The sequence below is a fragment of the Phoca vitulina genome, unplaced genomic scaffold (genome assembly GCF_004348235.1).
Source record: "Phoca vitulina isolate PV1807 unplaced genomic scaffold, GSC_HSeal_1.0 scaffold41, whole genome shotgun sequence".
Taxonomy (NCBI): Eukaryota; Metazoa; Chordata; class Mammalia; order Carnivora; family Phocidae; genus Phoca; species Phoca vitulina.
In genome coordinates this window covers 15,380,818-15,396,411 of record NW_022589744.1, presented here as the reverse complement: position 1 = coordinate 15,396,411, position 15,594 = coordinate 15,380,818, and the positions used below count along the sequence as shown (strand labels likewise).

Here is a 15,594-nt window from a genome sequence, read left to right as displayed (position 1 = left end):
TCGGGCTCCCTGCTCCTGGAATTGAGTCCTGCATCAGGATCCCTGCTCCATGGAGAGCCTGTTTCTCTCTTTCCCTCTGCTGCTCCCCCTGCTTGTGCTCTCTCCCCGCCGCCCCCCGTAACAGACTGTCAAATAAATACAATCTTTAAAAAAATAAAAAAGAAAGTCAATTCTGGTGTTTGGGATGCGCAGGTGGACAGCTAGCTACCCTAACACCAGAAATTCAGGAGCCCGTCATCCTTACTGAGTGGATCTGAGCTGCTGACTCGACCCTGCACAACGCCCTGTGTACACTGAGGTCCGTCTCTGTTGTGCCCGTTTGTCAGCCTGTCTGTTCATGATCCAGCCCCACAATGCTCTTTAGCACCAACGCTTTGTCTTAAGTTTTGATATCTGGTAGGGTTAGTTCCTTGCCGTCTTCCTTCCTATCCAGTCTCCCTGGTGATTCCTATTTATTTCTCCGTGGGAAGTATACAGCATGTCTGTCTAGTTCCAGAAAAGAGGGAGGGAAGGGGCCTGCTGGTAGTTTTATTGGGATTGTATTAAAGTTTAAATTAATTTAGGGAACACTGACATACTGCCGATGACAAATCCTTCTGTAAATAAACGGCGTATGTTTTTATTTGTTCGGGTGGATTTCTGGAATGCTTTAGTTTTCTTCTCAGAGGGTTTTCATGTCTCAGGTCAGGTTTATGCCCAGATTTAGGGTTCTCCTGTAAATGGGTGCATGTATCTTCACTGGCTGTTCCTGTGATTTCTGTATCTGAATCTTGAATCCCCCTTCCTTGTAACACCTCTTTTTTTTTTTTTTTTTTAAGATTTTATTTGTTTATTTGACAGAGAGACACATAGCGAGAGAGGGAACACAAGCAGGGGGAAGGTCAGAGGGAGAAGCAGGCTTCCCGCTGAGCAGGGAGCCCGATGCGGGGCTCGATCCCAGGACCCTGGGACCACATGACCTGAGCCGAAGGCAGACGCTTAACGACTGAGCCACCCAGGCGCCCCCTTGTAACACCTCTTATTAGCAGCCTGGTACTGACTCCACTGGGATTTCCAGGCGTATCAAGTGCCAACCGTAGTGGTTTGCTTCTACCTTTCTAGTTTTTGTGCCTTTTATTTCGGCCTCTGACTGTGTTAGCGAGGGTGATGGTGGCTTCTCATTCTGCTTGCGTGCTGCTCTTAGTGTCTCCCTGCTAAGTCCAATGCTGGCTTCTGGGCTTAAATGTTAAGAGGAGTAGCTAATGACATGCTCATATTGTGCGGTTTTCTTCCTTCATGAGAAGATCAATGTCGGCCTTCTTCTACTGATCAATATTATTACCGTAACGGCTCGGCTTCTCAGGGGCTGACGTGGAACCAACCCCCCACACCGGGGGGAACCCGTTGGGCAGTGCGGTGCTGTCCCATGTTTCCATGTTCTTCTGGGTTATTTCCAAACACAAGTATGGATGTAATGTGGTTTGCTTTTTGTGTATGATCTTTTTCCGTTTTCTTTGTGTGTGGTGACCTATATACAACATAAAATTTACCATTTTATCGATACATAAAGCATATGGCTTGGTGGCATTAAGTACGTTCATGCAGTTGTGCATTTTAGGTTCTCACATTGTTACAGTAGTTCCATACACAGAACAGTGATGTTCACCTTCAGTTCACTGCTCCGGAGGGGTGCAACGCTGCTGGGGCTCTGCGCCCCAGCGGGCCACCGGACATGGCGGGTTCTTCCCAACGCCTTTCCCTGTTCCTTCTAGGGAAACTGGTGTGTTTGAGCCTTCTACTTCTTCTGGAGTCCATTTGGTAAGTTGTATTTTCCTGGAAATACAAGTTTGCTATATTCAAGTTATTACTGCATTTTCAGAGATGTGCGAGTCAACACGTTCTCCTTCCCATAGTTCTTCCCACCTTGTCCGTTCTTGGTTGTGCTTTGCCCCCTTCATCAGGTGAGCTGATTTCCCCCCCCCCCCCGCCCCGCAAAGAAACAGCTTTTTATTTACTGTTGAGTTTTTGTATTTTTGTTTGCGAACTCAGAGAAAGTCCTCCTTGGATCTTCACTGAACAGCTCTTCTCTGCATACCTATGGCTCCTTTGGCTGTCGTCCTGGTTGGTGGCTTACTCTACTCTGCTTCTCCGTCAGGGTGACACAGGGACTGAAGGTTGCCAAGTTTCTCTGAATGTGGCTTTAGCTATATTCCATGGGTTTGATGTGCATTATTTTTATTGTCTTTTGGAAACTATAAACGTGTTTTGTATTCTTCCTCTGACCGAAGATTGAAGGCAATCGCTTAAAAAAAAAATTTCTAGTCGGAAGGCCCATTTTGTTTTCTGATATTGTTATTCACCTCTGGTCCTACTATGCACATTGTCTATACTAGTTCTACTTTTTGGAAATTCTTAAGGTTTCTTTTGTGGCCTAATATATGGTCAGATCTTGTACACAGAAACCGTGTTTATACTCAGCACACGGCGTTCCGTGCATGTGGCCTGCCTTACTTGTAAGCCTGTGTTATTCTTAACAAAAGCAGCAACAAGAGTTTTTACGTGCCTGGGCTGTAGGATGTGCTCTGTGGCCACAGAGACGGAGCCCACCACTGGCTCTTCATTACCACCTCGAGGAAGTTGTTGGAACTCCCATTTTTATGCAAGGAGGCAAAGGTCCCGAGGTCCGCTGGTGGCGGGGCTGGAGCCCCAAACCAAGGCTGGTCCAAACCACGGGCACCTTTACCACTTCACTTACTGCAAAGACTTTTAAAGTTCACCCTCCTCATTCTGTGGGGGGGACAGGGGGCACACAGGCTCCACGACAGCTGTGGAAAGACCCACCCCGGCACAGCTACGCGGCTCGGACGCTCTTACCGGGAGGCAGAGGTTCGGCTCGTCTTGCTTTGTGTGAAAGGCTGGGAACTTCTTCCCACCATGTGTCTTGTGGTTTCTCTACTGGTAGAGGTTCTTTTATACACAGATTAGCTTCCATTTTTATCAAATGAATACAGGGAGGGAGGAAGAGCAGCGGAACAGTACTAGACGGCCTATTCCTCCCACCCCGAGTCCAGCTCCCATTTTGAAATAATAGCTATGTCTTTATTTAGCAATCTCAGACATCTACTACTCCATCATAGAAGGTGAGGGTTTCGCTCTTTTCCACTTCCGACTTTGTGTGGCCTCATCAGAGCCTCTGGTGAACTCAACACTCACTAATACCCACTAACATCACACACAGGCAAATCTGTCTCACTAGGGACTCCAGCTGCCTTCTTTGGTGACATTTTCTCACTGTAAACCTTTTGTTTCACTTGCTTATTTTTCTAATGCTTCTCCAGCCATTGGACAAGGCCCCTCAATTTTGCACCTGCTCAGCCTATCAGATAACCATCAGCTCCTGTGTCTCTGTCCACCTGGCCCAGGGGAACTCTGCTCTGCTCTGGGTGGATTCTGGTCTCGGCCTGAGAACGGCCTTCACCCCAGAGCCAGCCCTTCTGCTGGACTGGCCCCCATGTTTCTGGAGCTCACCTGAGATTCCTGGATTCGTCTGAACTGTCTGATTTGTTTCTGTGGCACAGCTCTGCTAGTGTCCCAGCCAGGCCCTAAAACTGTCCCTGAGGGTCACGCTCAGCCGTGCCACAGGGGGTCCTCCACCATGTGGGGCCAATGACCCAGCTGCAGGACAGGCAGCAGCCCGGAGAAATGCTTCTGGACAAAGAAACCCAGCCTCTTAGCCTCCTCCCCCTCTCACGTGGGGCGCTCGCACGCGGACTTTGTTTTCACCACCACTCACCTCCGTGCGTCTGCGTCTTGGCTCCTGGCCCTGTCGTCCCCATCAGAGGCATCCGAGCACCCTCCAGGCATGGCCTCTCAAGCTGGCCCAGCCACCCTCGGGATCTCCTTTTAGCTTCCACTTTGAATGAACTTCCCGAATCACAGCCTTTGGGTTAGCTCTTTCCACTCGCCCCGGCTTTGCTACACTCTCAGCTCTTTGAGGCCAAGAACCCTATATTATTACTCTTTACGGTCCCCGAATGGAGCACAGCCTGGTTCCTATCGGAGGCCCACTAAGCATTTGCTGATCAAATAAAAAAGCCGATGTGTGCGCAGAGAAGCATTATGATTCCTAACCATGGGTGCTAATCACACCCAGTAACTGCTTCCAGTGTGGACAATTCTGTCCAGCTACCTGTGAAAGGAGGAGGGAATGAGCAGCAGAGCCAGGATGCCGAGGCCCAGCCTCTCCCCGCTGTGCCCTGTGGGCTTCTACCCAGACCCTGGAGCCCAGGTCACTGCCAGGTGCAGCCTCGCGGTCCTGGGTGGCAAAGGTGTCTAAGCTGGCGCTTCTGGGACCGTGCAGCAACCCAGCCTTGACTTCAGGCTCCACACATCACAACTGTGGTTGCCCTTTTCCTAAAACACGCAAGACTGGAGTCCTGTGGGCTGTGCTCTCGGGCTGACCAGCATCCCCATCCTCATCCTCGCTCTGATCAGCTCTGCAGAGCCAGCGAGTCAGCCCACCCTGACAATGAATCACGGGCCCCTGAGTCATCACCCAGGAAAACGGCCTCTCTTAATTGCCCTTGGCGTCGGCTGTCGGGCTGATGCTTCACCTCCTCTCGCCAGGAAGTGCCCTGCAGCCTGAGTCACCAAGCCCATTCATGCCGCAAGAGGGTGATCTCTACCTCCCCGCCTGCACCCAGTCCTATCCGCCCGCAGCGGGGCCTGACGGCCCGATGGTGAGCAGCAGTGACAGCCTCCTGCCTCCGCCTTCTGCTGTTCATTTCACTCCTGGAAACCCAGAGCCATCTGAGAACAACTGTCTCCCTCCTGCCAGAGACAGACAGACAGGCACACTCAGTGGCCTCGTCCCAGGCAGGCGGCCTCCAGGGCCTGAACCAGTGCTGGAAGGGGCAGACCCCAGCTCTGGTGACGTGAGGGGTGGGGGCTCTGCTGTTTGGGTCCACAGTTCTCCAAAGGCCCCTCGAGGGTGGACCTGAATCTCCCCCAGAGTAAAGCCCACTCTGAGGGCCTCCGAAACAGCCTCATTAACCAGGATGGCGGCAAGGAAGAGGCCATTCTGCAGGACAATAAAAACAGCACCTCGAATCCACTCAGACAGCACCTCCTTGCTGACTACAGCTTCCCCGTGAGACGTGCAAATTTGTGCTCCCCGATGCCGAGATTTAGTTTATTTTCTGCACTTTAAAACATATAGTTTGGAAATTAAATGGACCATCGAAGCAATTCAATTATTGATATCAAAATGAGCAGGCAGGAAGGATAAGTGACATTATCCTACAGCAAGCTCAGATGTGGGGCTGGGCTCTCCCGTGGACCCGGGCCTTCGCTGCCCGAGCACCTGCTGCACAGCAAAGCTGCCTGCTCCGTGTGCCTGCAGGGGCCGGGCCGCAGGGCAGGTGTGGGTGCAGCAGGGAAACGGAGAGACAGAGGACACAGATTCCCGGGAATGCAAAAACAAAACCACTCCAACACCAAACCTTATCAAATAACCTAAACCAGTAATAAGGGAGAGAAATTAATGAAAGTGAGTAAAGGAATTGTGGTTGACCTGGGACACAAAGCAGGTCATGTAACACAAATCCCAGTGAAGCACAGTGAGCTCCATGTGGGGGGAACAGGGTGGAAGTGGGGTAACAAGTGGACACACCGACAAACACACCCCAGTCAGGGGGTCGGGGTCCCGTCCTCGGTGACCCGTCAACGTTGAGTGTGGGGACCCCTGCCGTGAGGTGATGTGGAGACCCTTCAGCTCTGTGGTCTTCCTCCCCAAACCCATCACCCAACATTAGACACATCCCGACGGAGGGACCGCCCCAGAACCCCCCCGAACTGCCAGGCCCCCCGAAACCGGGACGTGAGAGACGGCTCAGCCCAGAGGCGCCTGAGGAGACACGAGGACCTGACAGAGAGGAGAACCAAGGAAAGTTGAACAGAGTGTGGACTTTGGCCAGTAATGACGGTGTGTCAACACGGATTCCTTATGATACTAACAACAGGGGAAGTGGGTGCGGGCTGATGGGAACTTTACTTACTGTGTTAGGTTTCCTGTAAATATAACCTGTTCTAAAAGCGGTTTCTTAAGACAAAACCTGTAGGAACAAGGCATCAGGGAGACAGACAGACAAGCTGCCGGTGCAGGACTGATGTCTGCCCCGGGCCTGAGCGCGCCAGCCCCTCGCAGGCACTAGGCCGTCAAGACAGCAGGCTCGGAACTGCAAGCTCTCTGGCCGTCCTGGTCACGCTCAGATCCCGGCGACACGAGTCATCACAGGACGGAAGAGAAAGCCAAACCCGCTCATTTCGTCAACTGAGTTTTCTGTGTGAGCCTAGAGGGGGCGGTGGGAAAGGGGGGTGCAGGTGCAGGAGGGAGGCTGGTGGCGTCAGAGCCGAGGAGAAGTGCGCACGCGCTCTGGACCGGGAGGGGACTACCACAGGGACGGGGCTCCTCTCTAATCCGCCTTCACTCAGAGTGTGCTCTCTCCTGGCCCCAGAACAGCTGCACACATGCTGAAGCCCTCGTACCCCCAGATGGGGACTGACTTCATGACTACATGGCACAGATCGTTGTTCCAAATTCGCAGACATTGTGCCCTCGGCCCCCGGCGGCCGTGTAAATCAAACTGTGTTAACTGTAACTTGAACTGCAACTGAGTGTCTGTGAAGAAACCCCAATCAGCGGCCACCTAGCTTACAGCTTACAGGAATCTGTCAGTGACTGTCTCCGCCGCACCCCCCTCAACATCTGGTTAATCAGCAGAAAGACAAAGCATAAGGAGGGGTCTGAGGGATTGACTAAAGCCACCAGCACCCTCCCGCAGAGATCACAGGTTTGGCCATTCTATATGCTTTCTCATCCTCTCTTGATGTGTGCCCCCCCCCCCCACGACCTGAAGGACAATTTAAATGAATATTCTGCAACGTTTGCTTTCTCCTCCCTTCCCCTGTGCTTGTCTGCACTTTCTGAAAGTTGCAGATGGCATGATGCTTTGCCTGGAAACTTTCCTAAGAAAAAGGACATTCTCTTATATTAACTACAAAACCATGATCACTCTCAAGAAATTGAGCTTCGATACCATGCTATTATCTGATACTCAGTCCATATTCAAATTTCTCCCAATTGTCCCAACAAGGTCCTTTACAGCTTTTGGTTTGGGGTCTGGGATCCAGACCTGTACTTTCTGGTCATGCATCTTGAGTCTCATCTAGAACAATCTTCCCACATTTTGTTGTCTTTCTTGGGTTGAAGATCTAGAAGGGACAGTACAGTTGCCCAAAGACTGTTCCACAACTTGAAATTTTTAACAGCTCTACTGAGGTCAAAGTGATATACGACAACTCTGCACATTTACAAGCACAGATTTTGATAACTGTGGACATACATACACACCCGTGAAGCCATGCCTACAATCAACGTAAGGGATCTCTGTGCTCAAAAGTTTCCTTGTGCCCCTTGGGAATCCCCCTCCCCAGGCAGCAACTAACCTGCTTTCTGTGACTATAGTTTGCACTTCCTAGAATTTTATGTAAATGGAGTCGTATGGTATAATACCCTTCTTTTCCTGGCTTCTTTCATTCAGCACAACCATCTTGGGCTGGTGTATTCCTTCTCCTTGCAGTGGGCATAGATCACTGTTGGCTTACTCACGAGCTGATGGTCACTTGGGCTGTTCCCGGCGTTTGGCTATTACAGATAAAGCCGCTGTAAACACTGTGTACAATTTTTAGCGGACACATGCCTTCAAGAGACCAGAACCGCTTCCCAGGCCGGGCGTGACACCTGCGTTCCTCTGCGTCTGTGCCCACACGGGACGTAGTCTTCTTGTTTTGGACATTCTAACGGCCGTGTGCTGGTGCAGGACGATGTGCGGCATCTTTTCGGGTACTTCTTCGCCAGCAAACGACTTCCTTAGCGAAGTGTCTGTTCAAACCCGTTGCCCATTTTTTGGTCTGTGTGTTTGTTTTCATATTGAGTTTTGAGAGTTCTCTATACGATCTCACTATGAGTTTTTATCAGATAAATGATTTGCAAATATTTTCCCGTTTTGAGTTAACTTTTTAATGTGCTGCCAGGTGTAGACCTCAGTTCACTTTTTTGCATGTGGATGTCCGAGTGTCCCAGCATCGTGGGGTGAAAAGACGCTCCGTTCTCCATCGAGCTGAACTGTCTGCATCTTTGCTGAAAATCAGTTGACCATGTGTGGGTCTACCTCCTGACTTCTCATTGGGTTCCACGGGTTTGATGCCGCGTTCAGTCCTGACTACTATAGACGTAGATAAGTCTTGAAATCAGGTGGTACTAGTCCTTTGAACTTTGTTGTTGTTCTTTTTTCTTTTTAAAGAAAGGTGTTTTGGCTATTCTAGGTCCTTTGCATTTCCTCATGGATTTTAGAGTCAGGACCCAGGATGATGGGATCTCTCCGTTGATCCAGATTTCCTGTAATTTCTCTTGCCAGTGGTTTGTGGCACCAAGTACACAAGTCTTGCGTCTCTTTTGAGGGGATTCATCCCTAAGTATTTCATATTTTCGATACTGTTGTAAATGTTTTTTACTTTAATCTCAACTTTTCATGGTTAATATTAAATATAAATAAAATAGTTTTGTGTGTTGACCTTGTAACCTGCACCTTACTAAGCTCACTCACTAGTGGTACTAGGTTGTTTTTTTTTTTTTAAATAGATTCAATCAGATTTTCTACAGAGAGAATCGTGTTGATTGAAAAGAAAGACAGTTATGCTCTTTCCTTTATTTCTCTTGTACTGTGTGCGGCTTCCATGTGTGCCAGGGAGAGGTGACGAGGGTGGCACCTAGTCCTGCTCCTGACCATGGTGTTCAGACTCGTACCATGACGTGTGACTTTGGCCCAGCAGTTTCGGTAGATGCTGCTCGTCATGCTGAGGAAGTTCCCTCTGTGACTGGTTTGCTGAGAGTGTTCTTAAAAAGTCTGAAACAGATTTTAGGTTTTGTCAAATGCTTTCTTTGTGGCATCTTTGAGAATGAGAATATGGCTTTTGTTGTTACTGTTGTTAATGTGGTAAATTACAGTGATTTTTCCAGTCGTTCAACTGCCTTACATTCCTGAAATAAATCCCGCTAGGTCATGAGTTGTCAGCCTTTCTAGATGTGGCTGAATTTGATTTACTGAAGTTTTGTTTGGAATGTCTGCGTCGGTCCTCAGGAGGGACGCTGTCTGGATGTGGCATCAGCGTGCTCTCTGCTGGTCTCACACGACGACATGGGACGGTGCTTCTCTGCCAGCCATTTCCTCAGTGACGTGCTAGAATCCACCAGTGAAGCCACCTGCACCTGGAGCTTCTCTGTAGGAAAGTTTTAAACTACAGATCCAATTTCTTCAACAGATACGGTGCTATTCAGACTCACTTCCTAAGTGAGAAGCTCTTGTCATTCAAGGAATGTCTATTTCTTCAGAGTTCTTGAATGTCCTGGCATCGAGTCATTCATAATATTCGCTTACTGTTCCCTTAATGCCTCTAGAACCTTCTGGGATGCCACCTCTCATTCCTGATTTGGGAAGTGGTGTCTGTTTCTCTTTCTGTGCAGCCACTCGGGGAACAGGATGGAGGTACCTCAAAAAATTAAAAGCAGAATGGCCTCCAATCCAGCAATCGCACAAATGGGTGTATAACCAAAGGAAATGAAGTCTGTATCTGGGTGGTGGTTTGTTCATTTTATTGATCTGCTCTAAGAACCAGCTTTTGGTGGAACAGATTTTCTCTACTGTTTTTCTGTTTTCTTTTGCATTGATCTCCACTGTGATTTTTATTTCTTTTCTCCTACTTCCTTCGGGTTTAATCTGCTTTTCTTTTACTAACAGCTCAAGGTTGAAGCTGAGGCCAATGATTTAAAATCTTCCCTCTTTGCTAATGGATGCACGTAGAACTGTAAGTTTCCCTCTCACACTGCTTAGCTGTCCCCACAAATCCTGATATACTGTGTTTTCAGTTCCCCTCAGTTCAAGGTATTTTTTATTTCCCTTCAGACCCTTCTGAAAAATATTTATTAAACGAATTTTATTTCACTGATTTTTTTCATATAATTGTTTACATAATAAATTGTAATAAAGTATATCAGTAAAATTACATTTTGTATTATAAGCACATATTTTTTCTAGCTTTGACTTATAATTGACAAGCAAAAATATGTACAATTTTTGTATATTCAACGTACTAGTGTGATATACACACATGCTGTAAAATGATCACCACAATCAAGTTCATTAACACATCCATTTACTCAGATAGTTACTATTGGTTTTGTTTTTTGGTGTGGTAAGAACACTAAAGGTCTACTCTCAGTATCTCTCAAGTGCACAACACAGCACTGTTACTACAGTACTCCCCAGACTGACAGAGACCTGCAAGTCTGTACTCTTCGGCCTGCGTCTCCCCGTCTCCGTCACTTGCAGCCCTGGAAACCACTGTCTCGCTCTCTGGTTCTGTCAGTTTGACTGTTTTAGATTCCACAAATGAATAAGGTCAGGCGGTATTTGTCTTCCTCTGTCTGGCTTATGTCACTTGGCACGGTGCCCTTCAGGTTCAACAAATGGCAAGATTTTCTTCATCTTTAGGGCTGAGCAATATTCCAGTGCATGTATTTTCTTTATCCATCACCTGTTGACGGACACTCGGGTTGTTTCCATGCTTGGCGACCGTGAATGATGCTGCCGTGAACATGGGGGTGCAGGTCTCTCTTCGAGGTAGGATTGCATTGCCTCTGGTTCAACGCCCAGCAGTGGGAATGCCGGACCGATCAGCGGTTCCATTCTTAGTTTTCTGAGGAACCTCCACACTTTTCCACGGTGGCTGCACCAGTTCACGCTCCCACCAACAGTACTTGTCTTGTTCCCTTTTCTCCACGTTCTTGCCAACTCGCTAACTCTTGTCAGTGTGAGGTGGTGTCTCACTGTGGTTTTGATTTGCATGTCCCTGGTGATGAGTGACGTTGGGTATCTTTCATGTGCCTGTTGGCCGTCTGGATTCTTCTTTGGAAAAATGTCTATTCAGGTCTTCTGCCCATTTTTTAACTGGATAGTTTGGGTTTTTGCAATTAAGTTGTATGAATTCCTTATATATTTTGGATATTAACCCCTGTCAAATAGATGGTTTGAAAATATTTTTTTCCATTTCACAGGTTGCCTTTTTAGGGAATTGTTTCTTGTGCTGTGAAGAAGCTTTTTAGTTTGATGTAGTCCCATTTGTGTATTTTATAAATATTTATAACTATGCATGTTATCTTACATAAATAATTATGCTACCTCTATACTTTATTTATATAACACTCATATTTCAATATTAAATATTCTATATATTTTATACTTATATTACTTATTAAAATTTTATTTTATAATGTAATCATTAAATGATTTATTTAAAAGTGTGCTGCTTAGTCTCCAAGTGTTTGGAAGTTTTCCTATTACCCATTTGATTGTTTCACTCCACTGTGGTTGCAGAACACGCTGTACGATTTCAACTCCTCTAACTCCAGCTGGTGCGCAGACCTCATCCTCCTCACGCTCTCCTCTGCATGGCAGCACTTCACATGAAGTCTCAGAAGCTGACACCCACCCGTTTTGCTACTGTGACCACACACGTTGCTGACCCCACCAGTGATTACTGGTGGTGCGTCCCTTCAGTGTTGCATGCCTTAAAGTCCTCTGCCTCCACTTAGAGATGCTCTCACCGGGCACAGCAGGCCAGGCTGGCGGCTTCTCTTCAGGGACATTAGGGAGCCAGCTGCCGTCCCCTCCTGGTGTCGTTCCCGACCAGTAACCTGCTGTCTTCCTTCTCCTCGCTCCTCTGTTCTCCTTTATCAGCTGCTTCTCAGTTCATAAATTTATCCTGTTTTTAAGCAATTAGATTATGACTTGGGGTGGTTTTCTTCATGTTCCTCGTGCGTGGGGTTCACGGAGCTTCCTGGGTCTGCGGGTTTATTGTTTTCATCAAACTGGAAAATTTGGACATTTCTTAGCCACCATTTCTTTAAGTATTTTTTCCCGCTGGCCACTGTAGGGGCTCTGAACGCACTTCGGTCACGTCACTTGCAGTGGTTCCACGACTCAATGATGCCCCTTAGTCTGGTAAGAATCCTCTGTCCTCGCTGTGCTGCGTTTGGGCAGCTGTGATTGCTTTCTTCTGCGATGTTTAGTGGGTTGTCGATCCCGTCCAGCATGTTTTCCAGGTTACACTGTGGCTTCCCTCTGCAGAAGGTTCAGCAGGCTCCTTGTTGCCTTCCATGTCTCAGTGGAAATTTTATGTGGAGCAGACTTCCAGCAACCATTTCCATGTCCTTGTCGGCTAATTCTAATATCCGTGAGGGCTCAGAGTGGGTTCTGATGGGTTTTTTCTCGTTGTTGTGGGTCACGTCTTCCTGCTTCTTCACACGCCTGGTTGGTAGCGGCGAGTGAAGGGTAACATGGCGCATGCGTGGTCTGGGAAGAGACCCTTCTGGGACCAGATTCCTTGGAGAACAACAGGAAGGGCCCTCCTTGTCCCAAGTTGTGCCTTCTGTCCCACCACTGTCCCCACAATGTGCGCCACCCTCGGTCAAATGGCATAGACCCATCTGACCCTGTTCCCCTTCCTGAAATCACCCTCCTTCCTTCTTCCCAGACACAGCCTGCCTTCTTTAAGGTCAGAGTGAGTCCTGCCTCTCCCCGAGTCCTTCAGGGGCCCCTCTCAGGATAGCACATAGTGTGTACTCAACACATGCCTGTGGCTCAAGAGGGGGCCCCGGACTCGCCCCCAGCTGGGGTCCAGCCTGAGAGGGCCACCATGCTCAACCCCTGGGGAAGTGCCCTGACGGCGAGGTGGGGCCCAGCGTAGGCACAGGACATGGGGCACTGCAGACCTCAGTCTGTGCTCCGCGCAGGCTTTGATCCTAAGCGTGGGCTCCCTGTGCGCAAACACCATGCGCTCTGACCCCCGTGGGGGTGGCACCAGTGACTCGGGGGCTCTGCACACAGCACGAGAGCCCACGGAGCCTGGCAGTGACCAAGCGGGACTTCCAACCGGATGTGAAGGAGGGAGGGGAACAGCTCCCCAAAAGCATACGGAACTTTAGTCTCTGGAAAACTACCTGAGTGATCATAAAAGGAAGGAGGAGGTAAACGGCCCTCAGTCTCAACAGGAAATATGTCAAAACGTCTCTCCGTGGGATGACTGCCTTTAAATAAATAGGTGCAACAAACTGGCTATGAAATGAGTTCACTGGAAGGTCCCTGGTGCCTGCAGGCACGGAAAAGAACATTGCAGGCGAGGGCATTTCCAGCTGGCTGCAGGAACAGCTCCTCAAGCACTCTCAAATGTGTAATTCCTTCAGCGCTGTGCAAACAGGAAGCGCGTGGCCCTGAGAGGTTCGTTCAGTCGGGTAACGAGGGAGCGGCAGCAGGTTTGCTGGCATCCGGGCACTGGAGACAAGCAGGCCCCTGGAGGCAGATGGGCCCGGGAGGTGGTTTCTAGCAGATTCCTCATACCCAAGTACGATGACCACTGTAGGTCCCACGAGAACACGGCAGCGAGGTGCAGCTCAGAAGGGCTGTTCACGTACAGAACACTGAAGCAGGAACAGATACTCCTAAGACTAGAACTAAACATAGTCTGGTTCCGGGTACTGACAGGTCCTAAAGATCCTGTACGGACAAGAATGTGGTGGCTTACCCACGCTCCGGCAGCGCTGGTGGCCCACGGGCGGGGAGGCGGGCTCGGGGGGGGGGGGCATTCCCTTCGATGGGCTTTGGTCTGAGCTGGGCCCTCCGTGCACCCAGGAACCGAGTAACGGCACCGATCCACCTCCAAGCGTTCCATACAGAAGACACAGCATTGAAGGAGAGAAAGTTTCCGAGTAACCCCCCGGGAGAGCCCTTCTGTTCACATCGCTTGGCTCTTCAGCGAAACGTGAGGGGCAAAACAGAAACGACCAAAAGGCACAGCCTCCCCGCCCACAACAACAAGCTTTCGGATCAGCAAGAAAAGGTTTCCGTGTCCGACACCAGCCGGGCAGATGCGAGACTTATGCTTTTATTCCTTTTATTCCAAGATTTCCAGGACAGCTTTCCAGGTCACGGCTCTCATCTCCATCCCGGCTGCTGGAAGCACGACGGCAACGGTTTACAGAGGGCCGGCGTCGGGAAGTGAAAGCTCGCCCAAGTAAACGTGGGCAGCGGGGCTCAGACTCAAGTTCTTAAGTCTGAAATCTAGGGTTTTGGTCAATCTTTCAGAGAGGTCGTTTATCTGAAGTTAGTTCAATGCACGGAAAGGTAAACATTTTGTCGGAACATACAATGTTCTGAACATCACTGTGAAGCTGACAAGCAACAGAACATTCTGTGGACACAGCCGTGTGCGGGGCACTGGGCCCAAGAAGGGTCAGGGCTGGATGGAGGTCAAGCTTAGCCCGGGAGGCACTGACAGGGAGGGAGAGCGTTCACAGCACCGAGAAGACCACGGAGACCAAGCACGATCAAGATGAGCGGATCACCGCGTCTGATCAACAGCGTGCGCGAGTTCTGGTCGGTACCACTAGACCAAAATGTCCCCGACAGACGGGGACAGAGCCACCTCACTGGCCTGGTTTGCGTGACCGCCTGTGCAGAAAGGCCAAGAGAACCTACCGTCCACGGCCAGAACTACAAGATTCAACAAGGCTGCCACTCGAGATCAATACATAAAAACAGTAATAACCGAGTTCAGCGTGACTGGGGTCCGCGGCCACCTGGAAGCGCCTGTGCTGTGAGACGCTCACTGGGAACGCCTGCGACCCTCGCATCCTCGTGCAGCTATTACCCCAGGTTTGGGCCTCACGGCAAAGCTCGGCTGCCTGGAGGCTGTGCGGGGTGGCCGCAGCACCCAGGCGAGGGAGCACCCAGTCCCGTGGCAGCCTGAGCTGCTGGGGCTCGTTTGCAGGACAGCAAAGGGTGTAGTGAGCAGAGAGCAGCATGCAGGACCGAGGGTGAGCGCTCAAGAAGGCCAGCCTGGCCGCGCCCAGACGCAGTCACCCAATGGGGTGTGGCCGGGGAGGGGGCCGGCCAGGTGAGGCTGTGGTGACCGGCAGGAGGGGTGGCAGGGTAGGCGCCCACTCCCCCCCCACCCCCTTAACCCCTTAAGCAAGCGACCATCTGGCCATTGGCACTTCCTCCCCATCTCCGCATCCACGGTTTTTCTGAAGCTGACTGCCCTGTGTGATGGCCTCTTCTGGGGTCTCTGTTTCCCACCCAGCACACACCCTCACTCTGGAACCCCCTTTGTGTTCTGAGTCAGACCTCCACCATTGGGAACCCTCCTTCACTCTCCTTTTGTGGCTCTTTGTTCTCCATTCCCCCCAGGGGGGCTCACCAGCAAGGTCACCGAGCACCAGAGTTCCCTGCCTCCAGGCCTAAGGCGCGGGTCCTCCTCACCTGGACCTCCCGAACAGTCACCCCATCACATCCACCCCTCCTGCCCAGCGGGCCCCTCCTCAGCTGACCTACAATCTCCTCTAGACCGAGGCCAGACACTTAAAAACCACAGCTTGGATCTTGCTGTGTCTCTGTTCCCAAATCTTTAATGGTCCTCTCGGTGGGCTAAAGGAAGTGGGAT

General features: G+C 50.1%; 1 protein-coding gene across 2 annotated transcripts in view; it reads right to left on the bottom strand.

The window, feature by feature from the left end:
- RPTOR (regulatory associated protein of MTOR complex 1) overlaps positions 1-15,594 on the bottom strand; it is a 329,954-nt gene that overhangs the window by 66,779 nt on the left and 247,581 nt on the right. The gene's annotated exons all lie outside the window — the stretch shown is intronic.